This window comes from Aquarana catesbeiana, linkage group LG01 (assembly GCF_042186555.1).
Source record: "Aquarana catesbeiana isolate 2022-GZ linkage group LG01, ASM4218655v1, whole genome shotgun sequence".
Lineage (NCBI taxonomy): Eukaryota > Metazoa > Chordata > Amphibia > Anura > Ranidae > Aquarana > Aquarana catesbeiana.
Window position 1 is genome coordinate 350,772,518 of NC_133324.1, and position 14,034 is coordinate 350,786,551.

Genomic DNA, 14,034 nt, shown 5'->3' on the forward strand with positions numbered 1-14,034 from the left:
TGGCCGGACAAACTACCAGAGCTGTTCACTTTCCTGGAGGTCCCCGAGATATTTATACCTAACTGGCTAGATTTCCCGACCACTTTCAGCAACACAAGATCTGCATCGCCAAGACCCCAAAGACCTAGCAGACGACGTTGGCGTTCCAGACCAAGAGTGGATTCCAGGGACGCACCTACTTCACCTGAATCTTAACCAGGACTGGCGTTTGAGGGAGTCCTACAGAGGAGATGTCCGTGAACCTCGTGGTTCCCCCACACTAGCCAGTTATGGGTATCCTTTCTACTTTTTAAACTGAGCCCCAGCTCATCTGAGCGGTCAGCCTGTATAACTCTGATCCTTCAAAATGTTTGTCATATGTGATACTAGCCACTTAGCTGAGGGGAAAGATTTGCCGGGTATTGTTCTGGGGCTGGACAGGGTTGAGCCCGCATCACTCCCCTCCTCCGTCTATATTTTTCCAGGTTGTAGAACACATTGTATGCAACCTTACATTGTTGAAAAGCTTTCTCTTGTTAAATAATGTTTCATTAAGCTCTCACTGTGGCTGGTAGTGCCCTTACAAGTTTTAGATCTAAGGTGGCAAATTGCCAATCAATGGAAGTTTTGAGTCCGGAGCCCGTGACGAGTGAGACATTCTTCTTACAACCACCCTGTTCTGAGGTTTTAGTCTAGTGTCTATCCATACATAGGTTCTCAAGTCTTCCACCCCCCATATAGGCCGAGCATACTTTCGCAAGGCTTGGTTTAGCAAAACTAGGATAATCTTTCAATTTCTTTTCCTCTTCCTCTACACCCAGTACCTGTATCTGAACTATCTCACTTGCTTAACCCATCTTCAGTCTTCTTTCTTTTGCTTTCCTCTTATTCCCCCCCTCTTTGTTTGGTTTTTGTTTTGTTTTGTTTTATTCAGTCTTATAAGAGGGAATAGTATGGCTTCTTCCGTTAGGCCTACGCCATGTCACTCCAGACACGGGATTAAATTTACGTCTTTTAATGGCCGTGGTCTGGCCACACCTGAGAAACGCTTGAGACTCCTCTCCGACCTTAAAAAATCCCGCACTCAGGTGGTGCTCCTGCAGGAGACTCACTTTAAACATCATGCAGTACCCAGACTCCACAATAGAGATTTCCCCAATGCCTACCACGCAACTTCTCCTTTGTCAAAGTCAAAAGGCGTTAGTATCTTGATAGCTAAGTCGGTCCCATGGACTCTCCTGGAGGAACGTGCAGACCCGCAGGGCCGATACTTATAAAAGGGAGAATCAAAAATACCACAGTTAATGTTTACTTTCCAAACTCAGATCATCTTACTTTCATGAGGTCTCTAATTCCAATCATATTGGAAGTTTGTGAAGGTATCTTACTGATGGGTGGAGATTTTAATTACACACAGGAGCCGTTACTTGATGTCTCAAGAGGGGCGTCACATCTTCTCCTACCTAAAAACTTAAAGCAGAATTATTTGACCTGAACTTGGTCGATAAATGGAGAATTATGCACCCTAAGGGTAGGGACTACACCTACTTTTCTTCAGTGCACCATACTTATTCCGGGATCGACTTCTTTCAGATTCTACATAAGGACCTACCTATTGTCACCTCCTCCCAGATTGATTACATATCTTTCTCTGACCATATCCCTACCCATGTGCCTTTGCGATGGGAGACAGAACCTCAAACCCCCCACTTGGAAACTCAACGAATCCCTGTTACAAATACCAGAAGTGAACAGCGATGTAGGGAAAATTCTCACCAATTACTTTATGGAAAATGTTGACCCATCACTGACCCCAATGACTGTATGGGAGGCACATAAATGTGTGGTGCGGGGCGAGTTAATCAGGATTGGGATTGTAAGGAAACGGGAAAGAGCCAAGCAGATTGATCTCCCAGGTGCGCTCCCTCAAGCTGCTTCACAAACGGTCTTTGGCCGAAGCCCACCTTAACCACTTCAGCCCCGGAAGGTTTTACCCCCTTCCTGACCAGAGCACTTTTTACAATTCGGCACTGCGTCGCTTTAACTGCTAATTGCGCGGTCATGCAATGCTGTACCCAAACGAAATTTGCGTCCTTTTCTTCCCACAAATAGAGCTTTCTTTTGATGGTATTTGATCACCTCTGCCGTTTTTATTTTTTGCGCTATAAACGGAAAAAGACCGAAAATTTTGAAAAAAAAAATGATATTTTCTACTTTTTGTTATAAAAAAAATCCAATAAACTCAATTTTAGTCATACATTTAGGCCAAAATGTATTCGGCCACATGTCTTTGGTAAAAAAAATGTCAATAAGCGTATATTTATTGGTTTGCGCAAAAGTTATAGCGTCTACAAACTAGGGTACATTTTCTGGAATTTACACAGCTTTTATTTTATGACTGCCTATGTCATTTCATGAGGTGCTAAAATGGCAGGGCAGTACAAAACCCCCCCAAATGACCCCATTTTGGAAAGTAGACACCCCAAGTAAATTGCTGAGAGGCATGTTGAACCCATTTGAATATTTATTTTTTTTGTCCCAAGTGATTGAATAATGACAAAAAAAAAAAAAAAATTACAAAAAGTTGTCACTAAATGATATATTGCTCACACAGGCCATGGGCATATGTGGAATTGCACCCCAAAATACATTCTGCTGATTCTCCTGAGTACGGGGATACCACATGTGTGGGACTTTTTGGGAGCCTAGCCGCGTACGGGGCCCCGAAAACCCAGCACCGCCTTCAGGAGGATTTCTAAGGGCGTAAAGTTGTGATTTCACTCCTCACTACCTATCACGTTTTTGAAGGCCATAAAATGCCCAGATGGCACAAAACCCCCCCAAATGACCCCATTTTGGAAAGTAGACACCCCAAACTATTTGCTGAGAGGCATGTCTACTTTCCAAGCTATTTGCTGAGAGGGGTGTCTACTTTCCAAAATGGGGTCATTTGGGGGGGTTTTGAACTGTCCTGGCATTTTATGCACAACATTTAGAAGCTTATGTCACACATCACCCACTCTTCTAACCACTTGAAGACAAAGCCCTTTCTGACACTTTTTGTTTACATGAAAAAATTATTTTTTTTTGCAAGAAAATTACTTTGAACCCCCAAACATTATATATTTTTTTTAAAGCAAATGCCCTACAGATTAAAATGGTGGGTGTTTCATTTTTTTTTTTCACACAGTATTTGTGCAGCGATTTTTCAAACGCATTTTTTGGGGAAAAAACACACTTTTTAAAATTTTAATGCACTAAAACACACTATATTGCCCAAATGTTTGATGAAATAAAAAAGATGATCTTTGGCCGAGTACATGGATACCAAACATGACATGCTTTAAAATTGCGCACAAACGTGCAGTGGCGACAAACTAAATACATTTTTAAAAGCCTTTAAAAGCCTTTACAGGTTACCACTTTAGATTTACAGAGGAGGTCTACTGCTAAAATTACTGCCCTCGATCTGACCTTCGCGGTGATACCTCACATGCATTAGGCAATTGCTGTTTACATTTGACGCCAGACCGACGCTTGCGTTCGCCTTTGCGCGAGAGCAGGGGGGGACAGGGGTGCTTTTTTTTTTTTTTTTTTTTTTTTCCTTTATTAATTTTTGGATTTTTTATCTTATTTTTAAACTGTTCCTTTCATTTTTATTTTTTTTTAATCATTTTTATTGTTATCTCAGGGAATGTAAATATCCCCTATGATAGCAATAGGTAGTGACAGGTACTCTTTTTTGAAAAAACTGGGGTCTATTAGACCCTAGATCTCTCCTCTGCCCTCAAAGCATCTGACCACATTAAGATCGGTGTGATAAAATGCTTTCCCAATTTCCCAATGGCGCTGTTTACATCCGGCGAAATCTAAGTCATGAAATGCTCGTAGCTTCCGGTTTCTTAGGCCATAGAGATGATTGGAGCCATTCTGGTCTCTGATCAGCTCTATGGTCAGCTGGCCGAATCACTGGCTGCATTCTCAGGTTCCCTGTTGGGCCAGGAGAGCCAGAGAAAAACATGGAAGACGGTGGGGGGGGGGAGATCCCTCCCACTGCTTGTAAAAGCAGTCTAGAGGCTAATTAGCCGCTAGGATTGCTTTTACATGAAAGCCGACCGCTGGCTGAAAAGAATGATACCAAGATGATACCTAAACCTGCAGGCATCATTCTGGTATAACCACTCAAAGTCCAGCAACATACCAGTACGTTGCTGGTCCTTTTATTGTAAACTTTTTTTTCATGCAGCCTGTGGGCTGAACGAAAAAAAGATATTGATCGGTGGGTATGCCCACCATTAGAATACCTCCCTTCATCCGCCCACTTCTAATGATGGGCATACATGCACCATTTATATATGCCGAAGCATGGGGGCATCCTCCAGCAAAAGGCAGGAGCAAATTGCTCCTCCACCCACTGCTGCCCCCACGCTTCGGCATATATGCTGAAGTATGTAACTGTGGTGGTGAAATCACCTCCGACAGCGCTGGAGTCACGGCTTTATATATCGTGGGAGCAAACGCTGTTGCTGTCAAGATAAATAAATCCGCGCTGCAACTGAATGGCGTACCTGCTAAGCAAATGATGGTTAACAAAAAAACAAAGTAACATTACAGTATAACAGTAATACTTACCATACCTGCAAAGCAAATACAAAAAAAAACATAGTAAAAAATAAAACATTTAACGCAACCTGTGCCTACCTAAAATATATATATGCCGAAGCATGGGGGCATCCTCCCGCAAAAGGCAGGAGCAAATTGCTCCTCCACCCACTGCTGCCCCCACGCTTCGGCATATATGCTGAAATATGTAACTGTGGTGGTGAAATCACCTCCGACAGCGCTGGAGTCACGGCTTTATATATCGTGGGAGCAAACGCTGTTGCTGTCAAGATAAATAAATCCGTGCTGCAACTGAATGGCGTACCTGCTAAGCAAATGATGGTTAACAAAAAAACAAAGTAACATTACAGTATAACAGTAATACTTACCATACCTGCAAAGCAAACACAAAAAAAAAACATAGTAAAAAATAAAACATTTAACGCAACCTGTGCCTACCTAAAATATATATATGCCGAAGCATGGGGGCATCCTCCCGCAAAAGGCAGGAGCAAATTGCTCCTCCACCCACTGCTGCCCCCACGCTTCGGCATATATGCTGAAGTATGTAACTGTGGTGGTGAAATCACCTCAGACAGCGCTGGAGTCACAGCTTTATATATCGTGGGAGCAAACGCTGTTGCTGTCAAGATAAATAAATACGCTCTGCAGCTGAATGGCGTACCTGAAAACAAAAAAGTGGTTAACAATAAAAAAACAAAGTATAAAAAAATTGCATACCTATAAAGCAAACATGATAAAAACATAACAATAAAACATTGCAGTATAGAATACAATAAAAAAGAGCAGAACAATAGAGAGAGAATAGAGAGAGAGAACAATAAAACGACAACTATTTTTGGTTTTTTTATTTTATATTTTTTTTGTATTTTTATTTTTTTATTTTTTTTTATTTTTTTTTTTTTTTTAACACTTTTTTTAGTAACTTTAACTTTTAACTGTAACAGGTTTGGGTCTCTCAAAATGCAATGGCATCTTGGGAGACCCTGTGTTAGTGTGCCTAGTCTGTGCCGTGCTGAACCCTACGCTAATACTCCACTAGTGTATGGTAGCGTTCAAAACATTCACCAATGCATAGACCAGGATTGTCAGGACAGGAGGGACAACAATACCGGGTGTCACGCCTAAATCCGCGCTTGCTGCAGACACGACATCTTTTTTGGGGGGCTCGTTGGGTAGGGGTACTCTGGAGGACATAAGGAAAATGCCTCCCATGCAGCCGGCTTACTGCATTTGGATTGGGAAGGTGAGGTGGAGCACCATCTGGAAACAGAAGGGCTCTGACGATCTCTTCCTGGAATTTAAGGAAGGATCCAGTCCGTCCTGAAGCTCTGTATAGCACATGAGCATTCAGCAAAGCCAATTGAAATAAATAAACAGACACTTTTTTGTACCAGCGTCTGGCCTTATGGGCAACTAGGTACGGCACCAACAACTGGTCGTTGAGGTCCACCCCTCCCATATTAAGGTTGTATTCGTGGACACAGAGGGGTTTCTCCACAACACCAGTCGCCGTAGTAATTTGGGTTGTCGTGTCTGCATGAAGGGAGGTAAGAACGAAAACATTCTTATTGTCCCTCCACTTCATAGCGAGCAAATTATTATACTGCAAGCAGGCTCTCTCCCCCAGCCTAAGACGGGACTCTACAAGCCGCTGGGGAAAGCCCCGGCGATCAGGTCGCACGGTGCCACATGCTCCAATCTGATGATCAAACAAGTGACTAAAAAGTGGCACGCTCGTATAATATGGGTCAGTGGACCAATATGACCGCAACTCACTCTTTTTGGTTATGCCCATGAGGAGGGAAAGGCCCAGAAAGATCTTAAATTCGGAGACCGTAATTGGTCTCCAATCTCTGGCAAGGGAGGACTGGGGAATAGTGGCGATGTGTTGACCAGCGTACAAATTGCTTTGGTCCACAATAGATCTATAGAGATCTTCGGTGAAAAACAGCGAATAAAAATCCAGTGGCGTAAAGTCAACTGTTTCCACCTGAATTCCGGGTTGGCCAGTGAAAGGGGGAAGTACGGGTGCTGCAGAAGTGGTGGGTTCCCAATTCGTATTGGCGAATGCAGCAGGAAGGGCACTATGGGCACGACGGGCCTGTGTTCGTCTTCTTCTTGGTGGCAGCGGGACACTACTTGTGCTTGCCACCTCGCCAGCTTGAACTGCACTTATGGGACTCGCCACGTCACCACGTGATACTGCAGTGCTGGATGTACGACCAGGGTGTACTAGGCCGCTGGTGCTTGCCAGTTCACCAGAAGGAGTAGCGGCACTAGTACTTCTCTGCTCCATACGAGAGCCCTGCGGTTCTTGCACTTCAAGGACAGAAGAAGATTGGGGTCTGGTACGCCTGACCCTAGCAGGGACCACAACTCCGTCGTCAGAGCTATCTGTCATGGAGCCGCTGTCCTCTACAGGTTCGTATTCTGAGCCTGAACTTGACAGATGAGTGACTTCCTCTTCACTATCTGTCATACTCAGAAACGTGTAGGCCTCTTCACTAGTGTACCTTCGATTTGGCCTCTAAATTTAGGGGTACACTAGTGAGACTCACAGGCAAAAAAGCTCCTGACTGTTAGTGACTGATTCAAAACGCTACCCTGGACCTAAAGGGGGGTACCCTAGACCTAAAGGGGGCTAACCTAACTGCCCTAACACTTGTAACTGACACAAACTGACACCAATGCAAAAAAAAAAAAAAACTGCTATTGGTGTCAGAGTGACAGGGGGTACAGGGGGGTGATAGGGGGGTGAAAAGTGTGCCTGCGTGTTCTACTGTAAGTGTAGTGTTGGTGCACTTACTTGGATGTCTTCTCTCCTCTGCGCCGGGACGAAAAGACCGGCTCGAGGAGGGATGACATCACTTCCTTTCCCTCTGTTTACATTACAGAGGGAAAGGAAGCGTTTTCATTCACCGGGAGCGATCGGGAGGGGGTGGCCAACAATGGATGGCCTCCCCCTCACCTCTCATCGCCCGTGAACGAGAGCCGACCGCCTATGGCACCGGGGGGGGGTCCGATTGGACCCCCCACCCGCGGGAGGCAGATCACGTACGGGTACGTGATTCTGCCTGCCCGTGCCATTCTGCCGCCGTATATATGCGTTAGGCGGTCGGCAAGTGGTTAAGGCCCTGTTAAAGGCCAGAGGGGAACTGAAATACCTACTATATCAAAAAACGTCCCAAAGCCTGGCGTGGGCGAGATGGGCCTTGTTTGAATATTCGAACAAGCCGGGCTCAATGCTGGCTAGAGCCCTACATGACCTGAGGAAGTGCACCTTCATCCCTTATGTCACAACTAGACAGGGGACCAAAGTACACACCTCCAAAGACATATCGAGCGAATTTTGTGAATACTATCAGCAATTGTATAACCTGCATCGGGGAGAATCCACTGAGTCCTTAGCAGCCAAGACGGTGTCGGCAGGTGAATATATCAGAGCCTCCGGTATGCCTACATTGTCAGACGATATTAGAGATTCGCTGGAATCTGAGATCACAGCTGAGGAATTCCAGGCAGCCTTAGCTCAAACAAAACCACAGAAGGCACCGGGACCTGATGGCTTCACCCTGACCTATTACCAGACCTTTGCGACCTCTTTGACACCTCATTTCTTGACAGCATATAATACCTTGAAGGGGGATAGTCCCAGTTTAGTGGACTCACTTCGGGCGTATATATCCCTGATACCCAAAGAAGGGAAAGACTTGTCTCAATGCGGAAACTATCGCCCAACTGCGCTTCTCAATGTAGACTTGAAACTTTTTTCAAAAATACTGTCAAACAGGCTTCTACCGCACATCCCGAAATTAATACACTTAGACCAGGCGGGTTTCGTGCCGTTGAGAGAGGCGAGAAACAATACCATTAGGGTCATTAACCTTCTCCATATGGTTCGTCGCACTAAAAAGCCTTTTCTCTTGCTCTCAACAGACGCAGAAAAGGCTTTTGACAGGGTGGCCTGGCACTTTATGGATCACATTGGATTAGGCCCCAATATGCTTGGGTAGATTTTGTCTCTCTACTCCACTCCGTCGGCGACAGTACGGGTGAATGAGTGGCACTCCGAGTTCTTCACAATAGCAAACAGGACGAGACAGGGTTGTCCCCTGTCCCCACTTATTTTTATTCTGACCCTTGAACCGTTTTTGTGTACTATAAGAGGAGACCCTAACATCACAGGTGTTCAGAAGCCCTCGGGGCATCACAAAATCGCGGCTTTTGCCAATGATCTAATCTTCTTTGTATCCAACCCGCGGATTTCGCTCCCTAACATATTAGCAGCTATACGGACACACGGAGAAGTATCAAACTTTAAGGTCAATTGTGCCAAGTCCGCAGTGTTAAATATCACGGTACCAGATTCAGAAGCACACATCATGCGCAAGTCCTTTGCTTTTCAGTGGGCAGACATATCAATACGATACTCGGGCATAGACATCATCCCCGGACTTGGCGCACTTGTACTCTTATAACTATTTACCCCTGCTACACAGACTTAAAACGGACCTTTGTAACTGGCATACCTTAACATTGACATGGTTTGGGCGGTGCAATGCCCTGAAGATGACAGCCTTACCGAGGGTTTTGTACATACTCCAAACGTTGTCAATTCGGGTTCCTCCCATTTTTTTCAAACAACTGCGGACGATCATTAGGGACTTCACATGGGCGCACAGGTCACCAAGGACAAAAATGCAAACATTATCTAGACCAAAGGAGAAGGGAGGCATCCTCAGGTATTACAAGGCAATGCACCTCGCGAGTACTGTAGATTGGCACTGTAATAAAAACAGTGGGTAAGGATGGAGATTAAGGATGCCTCCATCCCTTTATTAACTTCTCCGTGGCTTTCCACCCTCCCACCAGAGGATTTGAAAGTCCACCCCCTGATCGGTACCACCCTCACGGTAGCGAGGAGGACCTTTCGCAACACGGATCTTTCACCATTACCTTCCCCCATGACACCCATCATAGGAAACCCTGATTTCACTCCGGGTCTCACCAGCAGAAGGATGAGACAATTGACCGTGCACGGGAAACACTGTCTGGGAGATGTTTGGCTGCAGGGGGAGCTCCCCTCGTTGTCAACCATATCTGGACTCACAAACCCACCGTTAGATAACTTCAGCACCTTTCAACTCAGACATTTCTTACAGACTCTGCAGAAAATCCCATACATCCCACGGGATCTCACCCCCTTGGAGTCAATATGCAATACTGGAGAACCTGCGTGACACACACTTTCGCTATTATACAGCCTTTTAACATCCCAGCCAGAGGAACCGACCCCGACATTTATACACAAATGGGAAAAGGACTTGGGAATTCAGTTTTCTCCACAACAAATGGAAAAAATTCTCCTCCTAGCACATAAATCCTCCATCGCGAATCATTACCAAGAATCCGGGTACAAAATTGTAACCCGATGGTATAGAGTCCCTTACTTACTCCACAAGATAGACCAAATGATATCTGATAAGTGCTGGAGGTATAATGCAGAAGTTGGAACAATTAACCACATTTTCTGGACATGCCCGGTTTTGAGACCGTTCTGGGAGGGGGTGACAACAACCATCCAAAGCTTGACATCAGTGGAACTGAAAGTTAACCCGGCCGTGTGCCTTCTCCACCTGACAGAGAGACCCATTCGAAAATATAAAAAGACTTTGACAATGCAACCCCTCAATGCGGCGAGGGCATGTATCCCCGCGTTGTGGCAGCAATCCATTCCACCAACCAAGGTCCTGTGGTATTCTAAAATCAACTGTATCCTCCGTATGGAGGAATTAACTGCTACCCTACATAATAGGGAAGAACAATTCTGAGACAAGTGGAGGCCCTGGAGATACTTTACTGCACAACTCGTACCTGCATGTATAATCTATTGAATATCATAATGGGACGTCCGCTTGTACATTGTATAGGAGTAGGAGACCGGCCTTTCCGGGGGGGTGCTGTTGTAGCCCTGGTCCTCCCTCCCCTCCTTTTTTTTTTCTTCTTCTTCTTCTTTCCCTTTCCTCCCCTCCTTTCCCCACTATTCTTCTTCTATTTTGCTTTTCTCTTTCTTTCCTGCCTATTCTCTCTAAAATATAGCCTTACTATAGTCGTAGATACGGCTGTAATTCAATCATAGTAACAAGAAGATACATAACGAGTAAGAAGTGTATGCTAGTGATATGCTTTTATTTGACTAACTCATTTCACAGTTTGACACTTCATGTTTTTGACTAGATTGATAATTGTCTATTGAGGCTCTTTTAGGCCTCCTGGTTTTCTTCTACTGTATATAAATAATATTGTATTGGCAAAGAAACACTCAAAAAGTCAACAAAGTTTTTTGTTTTTTTTTTGTAAGCTTGGTTATATCTTTTGTCTCATGGAATATGTTGACCAATTGTACCCATTTATAAGAAAATGACATGACTTGTTCTTTTTCATGGAACTTTGCCATAAAATACATAATTAAAGGAATTTAAAAAAAGAAATGCCCGTTTTGCCGCGTTTGCATGCCGTGTTTAGCCGCGTTTCACTGTGTTTGCGTCTGGAAGCGTTTAGTTAAGATAACAAAGACCCTCCCCAAGCTCAGAAAGCATGATAAATTTTAACTATTTCTGCCATTTTGATCAGAGTGAGCAGCAGCAGCAGAGAGAGCAGTTGTATACTTGCATTTGCCTCTCTTTCTGTGTTTTTTTTTTTGGAAATGGATCCCATATTGAACATATTGCAGACAGAGAATGACATTTTGCAACCCGACTTTGGGGCCCGTATCTCGGGGCCACTTGGTGCTAGGAACCCCAACTTATGTTGTAGTGCCATTTTTTTGCTTCTGGAAAAACGTTAAACGCAACTGCCTAAAAATGCTCAAAAAATCGAGACTGTGTACATGGACACATAGGATAACATTGAATGAGTTCAGGGGCAGTTGAAAAAAGTGTCCATTTGCCTCTGAACGCGCGTTTAACACCGTCTCGTGTACATGAGGCCTTTCACACTATCCCTTTTTTTTTTTTCGTTGAAAAAAAACAAGAGCTCAAGAGAAGCCACTGTACTAACTATCTGATGTTAGTACAGCGACCACTGCTTAGCTATTGTGTCCCCCCTCCCCAAAACTCATCAGATGCCGATTAGCAGACCTTTTTTGGACATGCCCCTGCGTCAGAAGCGGCATTGGCTGCCGTACACATTGGCTGAATGTCAGACGGTTTCCATTAAAACCGGCCAATACTGCCCGATATTTGTGTGTGTACGGGGCTTTAGCCTTAAAAGAGGCTAGCTTGCCTATGGCCCTATTCTGCCTTTATCTGTCTGCGCTCCTCTGTAGGCTGGAGTGTAATGGCTGGTACACACTACAAGGTTTTTTTTTCGCTCAAAAACTGTCAGCTCTGGTTGAAGCCACTGTACTAACCATCCGAAGTTAGTACAGCGATCTCCCCCGCTGAGCTGTTGTGTTCTGACATGAGGACAACCCCCCCACCAGAACACTCCGATCAACGCTCTCTGCCATTGGCTGTGAGCGCTGATCGGGATTCGGTCGGCTGCTGGTTTTCCAAACGACATTCACACAGGCCGAATTTCGGATGTTTTTAATTGAACCGGCCAATGTCTCCCGACATTCGGCCCGTGTGTACGGGGCTTAACAGTGCGAGTCAGGTAAAACTTCTGCTCAGATCAGAAAAGGTTTAGCCAATAGCACTTGTTGAAACCCCTTGTGCAAGAGGAAGTTGTATCCAAAATAAGCCTTTATATTATTTGTAGGAAGGATAGAGTATTACAATAAAAACTCAAAATGTGCACTCCGTAAGATACGCCATTGTTTCGCTTTAAACCACTCACATAAAACATTCACAAATAATTTAAGCAGCATGGATGTAAGCGTCACATCACTCCCTCCCTTCTAGATTGTATCTGATCCCTCCTGTATTGATTTGTATTGTAAGTGTTGTATGTTGTAAAGCGCTGTGCAAATTGTTGGTGCTATATGAATCCTGTATAATAATAATAATATCCTTGTTTGTATTTTTAACTGACGTATGGCTGACAGCTACCAATAGTGTTCTATTTTGTGATTATAATCCTTGACTTCCTATGAACTTTATGTGAGAGGGGGCTAGCTGATTAATGCCAAGATCGTTTTAGGTGCAGTCCTGCCATCAACTTGATCAATGTTGATGTCTACTAATTGTTACATATCTCTTTAACCTACACAAAAAAAATCATGTGACAAGCTTTGATCACTTCCTATATTTTAGAATTCATGATGGCAGTCATCAGCTCTAAATGTTCTTCGCATTCTTGTGAAATTCTCAGCACATATGTATAAATTGCTAAGTATAAGCGTATTCTGTCAATTGTACCCAGTGTCACTCCATCTCATTTAGTCTCTCCCACACACACTTCCAGTCTCTCCCTCTCACACCCTCCCTCAGTCTCTTTCTCTGCCCTGCATTGATTTCCCGCTTGTGCATATTGACTTTCACTTAGCGCTGATCAGTGTTTAAGTTGTCTGAAATCCGCTGCCTTCTCCCCGCTCAATACCTTCGATCCCACTCGTTCCTCCTAATAGCCTAACAAGATTGTTCTTCTATGGGAGGTGTGGAGCAAGGTCCAGAACTACTAGTTGTTGATGGAAAAATAGATATTGTTAGTGACCCCGATGAATGGACAGCGCTCACTAAGATAGAGTTCAGAAAACAACAGATGAATATACAGGAGTAAACTCCATGATCAAAATGTTTAGAATTATGATGTCAAATGTAAAAGTTTAGGTTATTAATAATGAAGTGATTATTGTTCCATTAACGTTTTAGCAGCTTACGCTAATAAACATTACTATATAGCACATTTTCAGTAACTGAATAATTGAAAAATGAATAATACACTATGTATTAGGAGGACCTAACTTTTAAAACTGCCACACTAAAAAAAAAAAAAAAAAAAAAACATATCTACTTACATAAACCTAAACTTTATTTAACCACTTGACATCCGCGCTATGGCCGAACGACGGCCACAGCGCGGACCTGAATTCCCGGGAGGCCGTCCCCTGTGCACGCGCCCCACAGGGTGCGCGCCGAGCACGCTGTGATCATCGAGTCACTGAGACTCGGGTGATCACCGATCCAAGTAAGGGGCCGGTCCCGTCCCCTTACCATGTGATCAGCTGTCAGCCAATGACAGCTGATCACATGATGTAAACAAAAGATCGGTAATCAGATGTGAGGGACATCGGTCCCGAAGTGGAAGAGGCACATCTGCCTCTTCAGTGCCACCTAATAGTGCCACCTAACAGTGCCCACAGTGCCACCTAACAGTGCCCACAGTGCCACCTAACAGTGCCCACAAGTGCCAGCTATCAATGCCCACCAGTAGTGCCAATCAGTGCCACCTAGCAGTGCTGCCTATCAGTGTAACTGATCAGTGCCC